The 14,686-nt window shown below is 36.4% G+C and overlaps 1 protein-coding gene across 1 annotated transcript in view; it reads left to right on the top strand.

The window, feature by feature from the left end:
* TNS3 (tensin 3) overlaps positions 1 to 14,686 on the top strand; it is a 208,292-nt gene that overhangs the window by 23,873 nt on the left and 169,733 nt on the right. The window contains exon 2 of the mRNA XM_059478542.1: positions 8,637 to 8,748. The gene's annotated coding sequence lies outside the window, so the exon portion shown is untranslated. The remainder of the gene's footprint in view (positions 1 to 8,636; positions 8,749 to 14,686) is intronic.

The following is a 14,686-nucleotide window of genomic DNA, read 5'->3' as shown; positions in this document are numbered from 1 at the left end:
GTGGTTAGTAACAATAAGGGAATATGATCAAGGCTTTGATGCAGTATACTGCTTTAACAAGAAACACTTGTGTTCACTGGTCGGTACCACCAATCTTGTATTATCAAAAAAAACCCCAAACCCAGAACATATGCAAAATCTACAGTTCCAAGTAGAGTGTTTTTCATCAGCTTGTGTTTTTAAAGACCACACAGCAACACCAGGATAAATGCAAAATAAATGACTAACCACAAGTTGTCTGCTCTCCAGTGAAAGTAATGAATTTGCATCCTGGAGCAAGACTGTTGAGTAAACATTTCTGATTTTTGGAGTGGCACTTATCCTTTATAATTTTTATAGAAGTCTGTGTAATACTAGTCAGATTCTCTTTCCTGAAAATGGTTGATTATAACTTGATGGAAAAAATTTGTCAAAGCTTCAGTAAAAGAGCAGAAAAAAGTGAAACTAGATGTTATGAAGGAAATCAGGCTTTACCCAAAAGTGCACAATGGAGATTCTAGTTTTCCACATGAGGTTCACTCCTGCTTCCTAAATTATTGAAAAAAAAATTTTGTAAGCAAAAAATGTTGAGTCCTCAGGTTTAATGAAATACAAAACATATTTCTATTTTTTTAAGTTGTTATATAAAACATGTTGGTTTAGACTACTGTTTGGAATAGTCTAAAATAAAAATAAAAAGAGGAAATAGATAAGGACATAATTCCAGGCATACACACAGAGTGTTGTTTTCAATACGAGTTACTATCATTAGGGCAGATGGTAATCTGTATAGGATTGCTTAACTTGAGCTGCTTACACACTGAAACAGGAGTGTTTGGAATACCATTGCTTCTGACCTAGAGGAATAAATTGAAGTACCTGCTTTGGTGTGGAGAGTGGAGGCGTTGAATGATGTTTTGGCAACAGATGCTGGTCTGTGCTCTTGTTACACTACGCTCTTGCTTAATGCAACTCCAGCCTTTCAACAGCCAGGTAGACTTCACTAATATTGTCTTTGTCAGTAGGTCTTATGAGCCATGCTGATGGCCTGGGTTAAAATTAAGTAGGTATATAAGGATGTGTGTGGGGAGAGGAGGAAACTGAGATTGCCATTTCTTCATCCTGCCTGAATGCCTTTAATGAGATCTTCCTGCAGACTTGGAAAGCTTGTTATTTTCTGCTTTTGAAGATGTAATGATCTGACTGATGACCTCCCTGATAAATGCACTTTCAGTGTTAATTCTTCCTTAGTACAGCAGCTACTGAATGCACATATATATGAAGTGTGCAGCTGTCAACTTCCTTACCTCTGTGTACTTCTGTCCTGGATGCTGATTTTTTTCTGGATGATAGTGGGTAGAAAAGATATATCTGTAAGATATCACTTCTATGCTGCACACATTACCTGCTTGAAGTGCTAAATTGTATATGTATTAATGTAGCACACTTGCCTCAAGCAGGATTGTTAGGGTAGGAGAACAAACTTAAGCTTTGAGCCTAAATGAAATGGGTAAAAATACTACATTGGTATCAGTAATATTTCTTCTACTTCTTCGTGACTGATTTAGTGACATACATCTTCATTCCTCTCAGCTGTTTTTCTTCTGACCAATGTTCTGACACATAGCTGCTTGCTGTCTGTCCTTTCTCTAGTGCAGGTCTGACCTCTTCTTTTGCTTTCTCTCCTTTCTCTGCAGAACTTGGTAAATTTCCTGGTTATTCCTTGTTCCTAGTTGTTTCCTTGGGAGATTTCCTGGTTGGGTGTTTTATGATTTCTGTTTTAAATTATTATTTTGTTTGTTTTTGTTGTTTTTAATATCTGGTTCTACCACATCAGAAATCACTACAAGAGAACTCTTGGTAGCTCTCTGGTATTTGGCCTTGTATCTGTATTATGTCACAAGAGGGTTTCATTGCACATTGCTGCAGTCCTTTGTTCCTTCTGGAAATGGTCTCATTAGGGACTATCAAGATGGAGAGAGGAAACATGCATGTAAACTCAATGTGTTTGTGTACCTATAAGAATTCATCTGCAGGTATGATTGGAAAAATCATTTGATTTGATTGGAAAAGATTTGATTGGAGATTGTGTCATGATTTTAAAAAAACCTGGTTAGCTGGCAACATTTTGAGGGTAGATGCCTGATGTATATGAATTGTAACTTTTCTTACACTCTTTTTTTTTCCTGTTAGCAAAATAAACCAAGTATGTTCAGATATGGCCTTTTTCCCCCTGTTATTTAAATACGTGAGTTCTAGTCTTCAGCTGTCTCGTTCTGACTATGTGGGAGTTTCAGTCATTATGTAATAAAAACGGTGTTATAGTCTCAGAGAAGACAAGGTCAGTTCATTTAAAAAAGAAGAAAAATAGCCGTTGACAAACACTGAAATTTTATGAAAAGTGAAGGATAGTCCTTTGCCGCTTTCAGACATTTCCTTTCTGTGGTATTTTCCCATACAAAACAAATGTTGGCTTGCCAATGAGATGAGGATAAAAATAGACAAGCTTTTCAGTGTCTGGAGTAATGATTGTCTTAATGGACTGTCAGTCTGTCTCCTAATTGCTATTCTGCTTATACAGATGCATGAGCAGTGGAGAAATGAAGGTAATGAAACAAAAATGCAAAGAAGTGATGAAATGAAAAAATGTGAGATCTGCTGCTATTTTATGCAAGGAGTGAACCTCAGCTCCCCATTTGCTCCTGTTGGAAGGAGTGGGGATGAACCACTGCTCTATACAGGTTACTGATTCTTAGGGATATTAGGATAAAAGAGAGCAGTGAGGATTTGGCTGGAGAAAGGCAAGAAGGTTGTTTCTCTCCAGCAGGTGTGTCACTCTGCCTCCTTTCTGCTGGAAGGAAGTTAGACTACTAATGGGCATGCATTCAGACAATCCTGAGTGCTGTTTTTCTTCAGCATACCCACTTTTTCTTCAGTTACCCACTTCTGTGCAGATCTGGATATATTATTTTCTGGGCTGAAATCTCAGCCAGATCATATTGGGAAGAACTTTTTGGAAAATTGCAAACATGATGAAGTTTGTATTTGTTGTTTAAAGTTGGAGGTGGTCGACTTCAAAGTTTAAAAAGGAAAAGAAATTTATCTAATTACCAGTCTTTTTCAAGCACTTTATTCTCTTATGTTATGTTTGCATTCTGTAGAAATCGTTTTTCAAAGAAAGCTGATAGCGTTTTGTCTCAAGAACTGAAAATTTTGAGAAGAGCACCTGCAATTGATGAAGGACCTAGATGGTCTAGATAAAGGACCTCCTCTGAGGTGACTGTCTACAAAGGACAAATGTGCGTGAAAGAATAGTACATGAGACATAGATCCACTCTCTTGTTAGTGAGCAGTGAAGTTGTTGTTACCTTTAGTCATGGCTCTCTCTGGACAGGTCACTTGATAGGGTAGCTAAGGCTCCGGACCTGTGTTCTAGAATCCAATGTGAAACTAGGTTTGTTCTGCTGCTTCTCTGTTGCATCTTGCACTGCCTTGTGTCTGTCTGGCTTTTAACTTGTTAGTTCAGAGCTGGAAGTGAGAGAGCTAAGGTGAAAAGCTTTGTATGTGACGGCCAATACAATTTTCCTTTCAGCTATCAAGGTGTTTTTTTTTATTCTGACAGCAGGAATTAGAAGCAGCTATGTCTAGAGATCTAGATCTAGAGTACTAGGCTGTATGAATAGGCTGTGGAGCAAATTCATCCTTTTGGATTGTTAACTTGAAACTTTGAATTATATGTCAGATCCCAGCCTGTATAAAAGCATGTGGTAGGGTTATGAAAGTGGTCAACAGGATGGAAGAGTTGCTTTTTGGGAAGGGACTGAAAAGATGGAGACTCTTCACTTTGGTTTTCTGTTGCATGGCTTGCAAGGGTTCCTCAGGGTGAGAGAGATAGATGAGAACCTTGCTTCATGATCAGAAGGCTGGATTTATTTTTTTATGATATATAATACATTATGACTATACTAAAAGGAATAGAGAAAAAAGGTGCAGAAGCTGCTCAGCTAAGAATGGAAATAGGAATGTAAAAACAAGAGAGCTCTCTGTGAATCTGTCCCAGAGCGCTTGGTCCTGTGATTGGCCCTTAATTGTAAACATGGAACATGAGCCAATCACAGGTGCACCTATTGCATTCCACAGCAGCAGATAACAATTGTTTACATTCTCTTTCTGGGGCCCCAGCTTCCCAGAAGAGGAAAAATCCCAAAGAAAGGATTTTCTATGAAAAAATGTCCGTGACAGTTTTCCAAAAACATGGGGCAAGTTATGCAGTCCCACAATGCAGAAACTAGTAAGTGTCAGACACAGTGGGAGTTTACTTTAAAGTGAACAAATAAAGATACTTTAAACAAAGGAGAGTATGACTTTCTGGAACATTCTGCTGCAGAATATTGTGGGGCAGACAGTACCAGCATGTTCAAAGCAAGAATTTGACAGAACTAGTGGCAAATGTATCCATTAGCATAAATGGGAAGGATGGGTCTGTGATAGACCTTCTAGCATGCATGTACATGCAGGAGCATGAAGGGAGTGGACACAGAAGGGACAGGGCTGGCTTGCTCTGCTTGAAAAGTGTCTCTCTGAAACAACAATGAAGTACTTGTGTGAAGGAGGTGGATGTTGTGCTAACCCAATAAGGCAAAGTTTATGTTTTGAGCCATGATTTTTGCAATTGGCTGTTGATACACCGAATAAACATTGAGTGCTGGTGCTTCTCACCTCTGACCTTTTTCTTTAAATCTGTATGGCATGTAAGATCATTTGGACCCTGCTTTTTAGGGGCTTTTTTGGTTGGGTTTATTTATTTGTTTGTTTTTTGAAAAGCGTATAGGTTTGAAACCCTGGTACCTGGGCAGAATTTCTTATTAAAATAATGAAGACCTGGATGTCTTTAGTCTGAGAAACTACAAAGGCGTCTGCTGCTTGAAATTGTAACATGAAATATTTTCAACAAGCTGGGATAAAAGTACTTTCTGTCATTTTATGTTACTTTTTTGGCCCCTTACTTGTATAGTAAGGCAATTTGTGCTACCAAATAACATGGCTTTTTTCTTTTTAACATGAACTTTACTCAGCTGGTTTGGTGAGACATTTTTTTCCTCACTAACTTCTCCATGTGCTGTCACTTGAATCACAAGTCAGGAGCAGACTCCACTTGGACACATATTGCTGGTTCAGGTTGTATGATCCTAAGTCATAGCTCTCTTCTCTAGCTTGGTCTACTTGTTTATCTTTCTGTGAAACACCTTGAATGAATGAGGAGAAAATGAGTTATCTGTAACAAAGACTCCATTGTCTTTGAAATTCCTTTTAAGTTGTTTAGTAATAGTGTTAGTACCATAACTAGCCATTTGTGTACATTTTAGGATGTGTGTGTGAAAATAAAACCATATTTTTATGCATACATACATACATATACAGCCAGAAATGCCTTATTTCAGCCACCATCCCATATTCTTGTCATGTAGCATAGGTTCTACAATATTTATATATTCACTGGTGGTGAATAATGTTTTGGAAACATCTATGAACATTTCTTTAGCCTATAGAAAGTGGTTGAATACCTATTCTGCTAATACATTGCTGGCCCCTCCCTCCATGTATTTAAAATAATAGTTGTAACCCTTATATAATCCAGTGGATTTAAAGCTACCTTGGAGAGTTGAAGAATGCACAAGGAGAGTCCTAGGAAATTGCAGTATAGGTTGGTAAGTTAGAGGATAAGGAAAAGGAATTTGTATGACCACAGGTGGAAAGTGAACAAAACATATATTTTTTAATATGATTCTGCAGTTATGCTAAGAGGCCATGTAAAATTCAGCAGGACTAGAGTCTGCCATAGAGTTAATAGGGCTTTTTACGTATATTTATAATTTTCTTTTAGCTGGAATGTGACATGGAATTTTACAAGTTTTGGAGATAGCCAAGACCTGTTTGCACATTGTTTCTCTATCTCATCAACACGGTGAAACACCTGAAATAAACTATTTCATTTCAAAAGTCTAATAATTTTTTTATTAGATTTTTGAAAATTTTCTCATAAATATAAATTAGTCACTGCCTGGATGACTTTTTAGGGAACCAATTCTGTTCAGCTAAGTGCCTTTTTTTGGTTTGGTTTTAATGGAGCATGTATGTGTGTGAATATAACTATAGTTATATAGTTTTTGTGAAGATTATTTGAAAAGGTTTAATTTAAAAATATTTCCTTGATTATTTAATAAAATATCTAGACCCTCTGACTTCCTCTTTAAAGAATGAACTGTTATTACAGTTACAGTTTGCATGTTGGAAACATGAAGTTGAAATAAACTAATGTTGCTAAGGTTTGTTATTCATTGAAACATTAACTGTTATGTTGTGATATGATATTTGGGAATAAAATGAGGAATACCTATTCCATAGGTGTAATGAACCAGTGCTAAGTCTCTCTTAAGAAGGAATTGCTGTACTGGTATTGCCAAAAACAAAGTTGTGGATTTTGACTGTTTTAATCTTTATTGGCTTCATTTCAGTCTTGAGAGTTTTTTGTGTCAACTGCCTTTGACAGAGTTGCTGTGAATTTTGCATCTGATGATGTTTAGCCTATAGCTACCTAATGAAAATGCTCTGTCATTAGTAGTGTTTGAAATTCATCAGCTGATGAGGACAGCTGAGGATGCATCTCTAAGTTTTTACACAATCCTCAGAGTTACATTGATGTAAGTCTGGGACAGAGTTCCAACTTCATTCGATTTCTGCACGCCAAAGAGTGCGCAGCATGGCAAAATACTTCCAGAGTAATTTTTATAATGCTATCAGTTGAGACCACATGCAATTACAGCATTTTTCTTTTGCCAAAACCTGAGTCTGGAGCCTGTGGTTCTGCAATGTTTTCTTCCAGTTTTTGCTCCTAGCAATTATGAGCACTTTGGATTCCAATCTTGAGCCTCATGAAAGCAGCATTGCTTGCTGTTTGGTGTATTTGCTTTGCCTTATCTTCAGTTCCCTCCCCCCCTGCACCCCCCTTCTTTTTATATATTTTTATTTCTTTTTCCTTGGTGTCTTTCTTTGTGATTCTCCACTAAAGCTTTACGAGGTGACAACAAAAAAACCTTTATCTAGGCTTCTGTAGATTTCACAGTTATGTTGAGTTCTTGTATAAGGAGACTGTAAGTTGTGGGTACTGAATTTCCTAAATAAACTGTTAAACTGAATTGCTTGGAGAGGCCACAGTGGCCTAAAATGAACAACAGGGAACAAAACATGCACATTTTAAAATACAGATGCCAAGACTGCAATGCAGAATATTTCCTAAATACCACAGAGAAAAATTGCATTTGATGTTTATGTTATAAATTAAATGGACAGGTTGATTAGTTGATCAACTAATGTCAAGACCTACTTAAACTAAACTTCAGTATATAAACTGTGGGTTATGGTAATTGTCTTTCTTTGTAAGAGTACAGGTGCCAGGGTTTGCAAAGAAGTGTTTGTTGGGTAGGAAATAAGGAAAAGCAGGCCTAGCAACAGAATGAATTTACAGTGAAGTTTATCCATTAATTTCTTCAAAAGTTCTGCTAAGCTTATTTTTAGAGGGCGTCACAGACATGTCCCAAAAGTAGAACTTTGTAGGGAAGAAGAGAGGATAAATCTAAAATAAGAATTGTGTTTTTTTTGTTTAGAAGTTTACAAAGAGAAACTGCAGCAAGCAGTGGAGATTGCTTTTTCTCCCCCCTATTTTCAAATACATATGTAGATGAGGCTATGGAAATGAGGGACTCCCAGCTCTTTGGGAACAATGCCCAAACCCAGTACAGAACCTCCTTTTCTTGGATTAGAGAAGTAACCTGCGTGTAATGACATTTTTTCTTCCTCCTAGACCCCTGTCTCCTTAAAAACATCTCCTGTAGTTTCAAAGGCAAAAAAACCCAATCATGACAGAGATTTTTCAAAGCAAAAAACTTTGATCTGGTTTTTTGCCTAAATGTTTCCTAAGTTAAAGAAGCCATAAAATACATGTTACAAATATGGTATTGACTTTTTGAATTCTGTCCCTAGTTAGAAATTTAATAATTGCATTATATTATGATATGATATTTCAACTACTGTGGAAATAGTGCTACTTTAAACTAGTGTATGTTTCTTATGCAGGAATGAGACAAAGGGATTTTAAGGCTTTGGTTAAATTGGCTGCTGTGATAGGGCACTACTTATGATATTTTTAACCAGTTTAAACTGAACCATTGCTAGTTTTTATGTAGATAAGACCTTACGTCAGAAGACTGTTGGGTCATATAATAGACATTATTCTGTATTTCCACTTAAAAGGTAAGTTATAGAGGGAATTGTGAAATTGTGATAAAAAATAAATTGCAGTGGCCATGTGCTGACATGGAAGAGATTCCTCACATTTTGTTGTTTCCCACACTTGAGAGTTGAAGGGCAAGGATGAGAGAGCGAGTGAGAGCACTTATATGTTACTACTATTATACTGCTAAATATAACATTACTGTTAAATTGTATTATATACAAAAGTATACTGTTAAATTATTTTATATATATACATTACTATATATAACACCACTGTTACTTTTATTTTAAAATTATTTATATTTCCCTTAAAATTCTGACTCAGAAGCTGAGTGAAGGTCTGGTGTTATTCTCCTTGCTTCCAGCATCAAGAAACAGCTTCAAGGTCTCACACCTTCAAAAATAAGTCTTTTAAGAAATACAGTATCTGTGGATTTTGCGAACAAGTCATTGACAACCAAGGAATTTCCTGCAGAGGTGAGTAATATATGATGTGGTTTTTACTTTCGTGCTTTGTTAAGAAAATTAGCTTTATATTAATGTTTGGTTTATTTCCTTCCTTTGTACAGTAGGATTCCCTGCTACTGTCAGGGAATAGGGTTCTGTAGTAGGTAATTGGACTTGTATATTCATGTGCTTTTACTACTATGGTATTCAGACAGAATAAGGCAGTGCCTGCCGAGGATCTGTGAGGGGGCATATGAGTGACATTTGCATGGTGGATAACACTTGGCTCTGGAATTCAGTCTACAAATGAGGAAGTGTGTGAGCCTTGCTCTCTGAGACATGAAGGATATATCTATGTTAATTTGCAAAAAAAAAAAAAAATCAAAAAAGCAGTTGTCTATTTCCTTTAATTTTTCTATTTGCATTATGCTCTGTCTAATCCTTAGTCCTTCAGTCTAATTGCTCACTGAAAGAATAAAGATCTCCTGGATAACACAGACTAGAGACTGTCTGCCTGCGGCGTTCCTGCCTGCACCTTACTGCTGTGTTCCCTCACTCTTCTCCCTTGTAGAACTGCCCATCCTTTCATCTTCTCCGTGAGGATACCTGTGATAAATATTGGGAAAGCTTAATATGTCTTTTCTGCAGGTTATCTGGGGATAGGGCTTTTGATCCCCTGGTTCTGCCTGGTTAATGTTTGACTCCTGTTATTTTACATTAATCAAACAGTTTCTTTACTTGCTTTATGCATGGAGTACCTCCCAGAATAAGGATGTTATTGTCTGTTCATCTAAAAAGTAGTTGCTGTTTTCAGTTAGAGGTGTTTGCACCAACTTCAGGTTTTAGTTGAATCTCCTTCTCCCATCTCCACCCTTCCATATTCTTCAGGCACATTAGGATCCCTCTGAGGGTTTGAGAGGGAAGTGTGAGAGGATGTGAAAAGAATGTGGCCATTTTTGGAGCTATGGTACAGACTGCACCATAGAACAGCTATATATTCAGCATTGTAGCTAGCATCATAGGAATGGTAATCATGTATGCATTTAAAAAAAAATTTGTCTGTCTGTCCTTCTGGAGGTTGATTCCAAAGTTCTTAGGATTTAGTTGTTTTCAAATTAGCAGAAATTTTTTGGAAGGAAGACTGTTTAGTGAAGGAACTGCCTAAAGACCCTCTGGATCAGCTTCACTATAAAAAGTACTCTATAAGGAGAGAATCAGAACTTTGATTCATAGAATGATTTAGACTGATAAAGACCTCTGACATCATTGTGTCCAAGTGCTAGCCCATCACGTCAAAGTATAACACTAAACCATGTCCTAAAGGGCCACATTGATGTGTCTTTTAAATGCCGCTTCCTTCCAACACACTCCCCATTCAAATACATTCATGTCTATGATACATCTGTGTCTGTATCGAAGTCAGTTTTCGATGAAAAAGCTGTGAGTGGGTGTTGTGTAGGTTTTTAGTAGTATGTGGTAGTCATTTGGGAGGTGTGTTTTTTAGCCCTGTCTTGTAAATGTGGTGTGTAAAAACTTACTGTGAACAATGAATGTTTGAATGAAAGGTGCCTTTGAATGATGTCCCTTTATCCTTTCATACTTCATTCTGTCCCAGTAAAGCATTCTCAGTTACAGCTTTTTTACAAAAGCAGTGGCAGAAAGGAAAGAGAGTTGAAGGATGGGAAGCTCCTGGCTCTTCTTCTGCATGGTAAGCATGTTTGTCTTTGATACAGATTCTCATTATGAAGTAAGGACAAAAAGCTGTGGATTGATTTTGACAGTACCTGCATATCTTGCAGTAAGCCCAGGACTGCACAACTCCCCGTGTCTCTTCAGCACTACCTCAAACTTGAATGTTCTGGTTTGATTTTCCCTGAAGTACAGTATATTTTAATTCATGGCTAAGCTAATAATACATAATAATCTTGCACATTTACATGGTTAGCAAAAGGCCACTAGAGTTACAGAAGCCTTTTGAATTTTTTAAAGCTGCTTACCCTAAATGTTGAATGTTCACTATTTTACCTTATTTGTAAATGTAGAAACCCCTCTGAGGATCCCCCTAATGGGGAGATCCCTACAAAGTTCTGTGCCAGTATTGACAGATGAATGGGACTTTTGTTTTTTTTGGTCTTCAGATTGCTGTTTATTTTTTTCTTATCAAAAGTTCAGCACACTGTCTACATCTCAGCATACAAAGAGAAGGCACTGAAAGTCACAAGGCACACAGGTTCAAGGTCTTTTAAAGCTATTTTGTCCAATTAACTCTTAGAATGTACTTTATTTCTATCTTTCTACCAATAACTAATTATTTGTCTGTTCATGCAACATCTGCATTGCGATTCTTTCTAACCAATCACTCTGTGCTACCAACACTGCAGAAAATGAAGCAGATGAAGAACAAGAAGGCGATCAGACAATGCCCAAAATCCTCCATCTTGTCTTCTATCTACCTCCATCCTAAAAACCCAAAGCTCTAAGTTTTTCACCCCGTGATAAACTATACTACTATCTATTTCACACACTTGTAGATTTCAAATAATCCCAAAGTCTTGGAAGCTTTCTCCATGATGAAGGTTAAAAGCGGTATTCTCCTGGGAATCTTCTCAGGACAGGCAGAGAAATATTCCCTGTGCAACATGGTTCCAGCAGTAAACAAGCTGTCATAAGGATGTTATTTCTGTCTTTACAAGTGGATTTCTATTTTATTATTTTTACTTCATATTTTATATAAATAAAATAGATGTTAAAGTTTTCTTTTATTTCCTTTTAAAAATTATTATTTATCTTTGTTGTGTTGTCATTGAATAATTTTTAGTGTAGAACAGAGAGCTCTGAACCTCCTGAATCTCTAGACTTCCTGGCAATTAAAAAACCTGGAGACCAGATTTGGGAGATTTGAGTAATTTTAAATAAGAAAGTATAATTTCACAGCTCTTAAAACATTGATGTGATGGGTGAAATATATGTGAAAAGTTGAAGCACTGTACAGATGTCTTTTGATGAAATTCCTGTCATCTCCAGTTGATAGTTAAGTTACCTGGTTTAGGTTTAGCTGCTAGTGAGGCTTTACATTCAATACAAAGAATTCCATAAACTAATTTTTGAACTTAAAGCAATTAGTGGTTCTTTGAATAACTTGAGTGTCTTTTTGTTCATCTAATGTAGCTATGAATGTGTTTGTTTTGGAAGTATATATGTTGGAGTGATGCAAATAGCAGTTCTTGTAGAATTTTAGTTCCCCTGTCTTAGGTTTTTTTTTCTTGAAACCTTTTTCCTTGATGCTTTACCTACATTTGAGTTTTGCTTTCTTCCTTTGATACTTTCTTACTTTAAAACATGTATAAGTGTTAGCTAGAGGTGCCAAATTATATTGGTATGTGCTGTTAACTATTGTGAGCAGAGAAATGCTTACCATGATATTATGTGCAAGCTGAGTGTAATAAAGAATGCAATTCATCTTCTTGTCTTATTTGTAAGATATTATACATTTTAAAATGTAAATTGTAAATTGTATTAACATGTGTTTCATTCATTTGTTAATTGGCTTATATTAAATAAGTCCTGGACTATTTCATTGAGCAGGTTAATGGTAGAAACTATGTTCTCATCAAATTGCAATATCTGTGTTTAATCAAGTGCTTTCACATGCTTACAGACTGTAGATCAAGATTTGAAGACTGTTGAAACAATTTTTCTTCTTTAAGAGGTTTGCTTTTGATTTGAAATTCACCTACTTGTTTGTGACTGTGCTTGTGGTTGTCTAGTGATCCACTTAATATCTTGCTTTTGGATTAGTTGGTGTTACTCAATTGAAAAAGCCTTCTGTAGTTAATCAAATTCATTGCTTGTCAAATTTGTGGCAAGTCAAAATACATTTTTATATTAAGACTCATATGGACATGACAGATTGTTTGGGTGTACTGTGTGTGCAAATATATGCGTATTTAATTTTATATTATTATGTTGCAGGTGGTTTTATATACTCTGTTTTTCAGTAAGTGTTAAGACCAGTAATAAGTTATGAGCATCTTCATAATGTGCAAAGCATGTCTCTTGTTACAGTCCTGGCAGACAAACTAGAAAGCTTGAAATTGAATTTGAATTGACAAACTAGAATACTAGAATTTGTATCCTGCTTGGGCTAGTGGCATTACAGCTGGCTCTAAATGGCAAAGAGTGCAGTGAGGTACGAGTATTTGTGTCAGTCTGATTTCCATTGAGTGATCCTTGTGAATTAAGATCCTGCAAGGTGCTTACATGGGTATATTATGAGATGTATCTATCTATCTATCTATCTATCTATCTGTCTAGCTATCTAATATTTTTTATATATATTTATATATATATATATATATATATATATATATATATACACACACTGTAACTTCAACACAACTAAGCCACCTTCTAGTTAATTATGGCAATGGACATTGGTTGATTAACCATAAGATCATTAATTATGGCAACAGGCATACCCATCAACTCATGTTGATGTTATAACATGGGAAATCTTTGAGAGAATGGAAAGATTGTCATCAAATTGAAGGGGATTTTCATCATATCACTATTTGCTCTCTGTGTGGTTTTTGTACACTTGTTTTCTTGAGGACTGATCCAGCAGATCAGCTTGTCTTCTGCAGGACAGTTTTAAGATGGCTTTGAATCTCTTTTATGTGTGGCTTAGACTCACCAAGAAATAGCAGAAAACAAACCAGAAAACCATACTATTTTCCAAAGCAATTAGCTACTAATTACCTCCAAATTTAAAGCAGGATATGCAGCTTATAGGACCAAATGGCATGGTCTGTTGTTGTCCCTAGAGCAGATTAAAAACTTAACAGCTCTGGTGAACTCTAAGGAAGAGAGATTAGAAAATTGCTCAAGCAAGGCTCAATTTGGTAGGGACCCAAGCTCTTACTGTAAAATTTCATTTGACTTTTAGTCTTGTTTGTGAGGGTGTCCAAGTGAGACTGTGTTAATTGAAGCAGAGAAGTCTTTTTAGTGACCCCTCAGAAATGGGTGGAGGTTGACCTGGATATGAGTGACACAGAGTGTACTGTCCTAAAAAGGAGGAGAGTGAAGAAAGAAATATGGACTGCAGCCCATCTGTGGCACTGAAAGCTTGGGATTGTCAGCCTCTCTTCTCTAGATAAAAGGTGAACACAGTAAATAGCAAGTTCCACTGGATTAGTAAAATGTACTCTAACACAATTCTTCAAGATATGCATTAATATTTCAGTGCAGAGCTTAGCTAGTGAGACATGGAAGCTATGCACACCATGGAAGTTATGTGCATAACAACAGCACAGACATAAAAGGGAATGATGATTAAAGACTTACTGGAGCATATAGAGATACAAAAGAAGCCACTGTAATCACCAGGCATTACGCAACTGGTACATAAGCATTCTGGCTGAACACACCCACTCTGTAGCTGAGAGAGACAGTAAAATTGACATCCTTTGATGGAATATTGGTATCTTAGTAAGAACTTGGGGAGAGGGGAGGAATTTTTGCAGAAATCTCTAAGATAAGTTCCTACTAACTTCAAAATAAAAAATGCACAAGGCAAAGACCTCTGTGGAATGTTTAGTGTTCACAGCTGTTGCATGATGTTTCAGAAAATTGTCTGTAGAACTTGAGTTCTGTATTTGTTTACCTCAGAAGCACCAATTTAATGACACCAGAATTTGATCTGTGATTATTTAATTTAAAGTTAATGTTTAAACCTTACTTTTAACCATAGTGCTCCTAAGGTTTCCAAAAAGCTGCAACTTCTCTTTATTATGACCAATAAATAATTAAATAAAAAGTAAATTTGATCCATCACCCCACAGTTTTTGCCAGCAAAGCCAATGACTATTGGCTATTTCATCTGATATTCCTGCAATTTTATAAGCTTAGCCCACTTGAACGGAACATAAAATTCCTAAGGGTAAGTGGAAAATAGAATTATCTGCTCTAT

The sequence above is a fragment of the Ammospiza nelsoni genome, chromosome 1, assembly GCF_027579445.1.
Source record: "Ammospiza nelsoni isolate bAmmNel1 chromosome 1, bAmmNel1.pri, whole genome shotgun sequence".
Lineage (NCBI taxonomy): Eukaryota > Metazoa > Chordata > Aves > Passeriformes > Passerellidae > Ammospiza > Ammospiza nelsoni.
The sequence above is the reverse complement of the archived record's forward strand: the minus strand, read 5'-3'. Positions and strand labels throughout refer to the sequence as shown.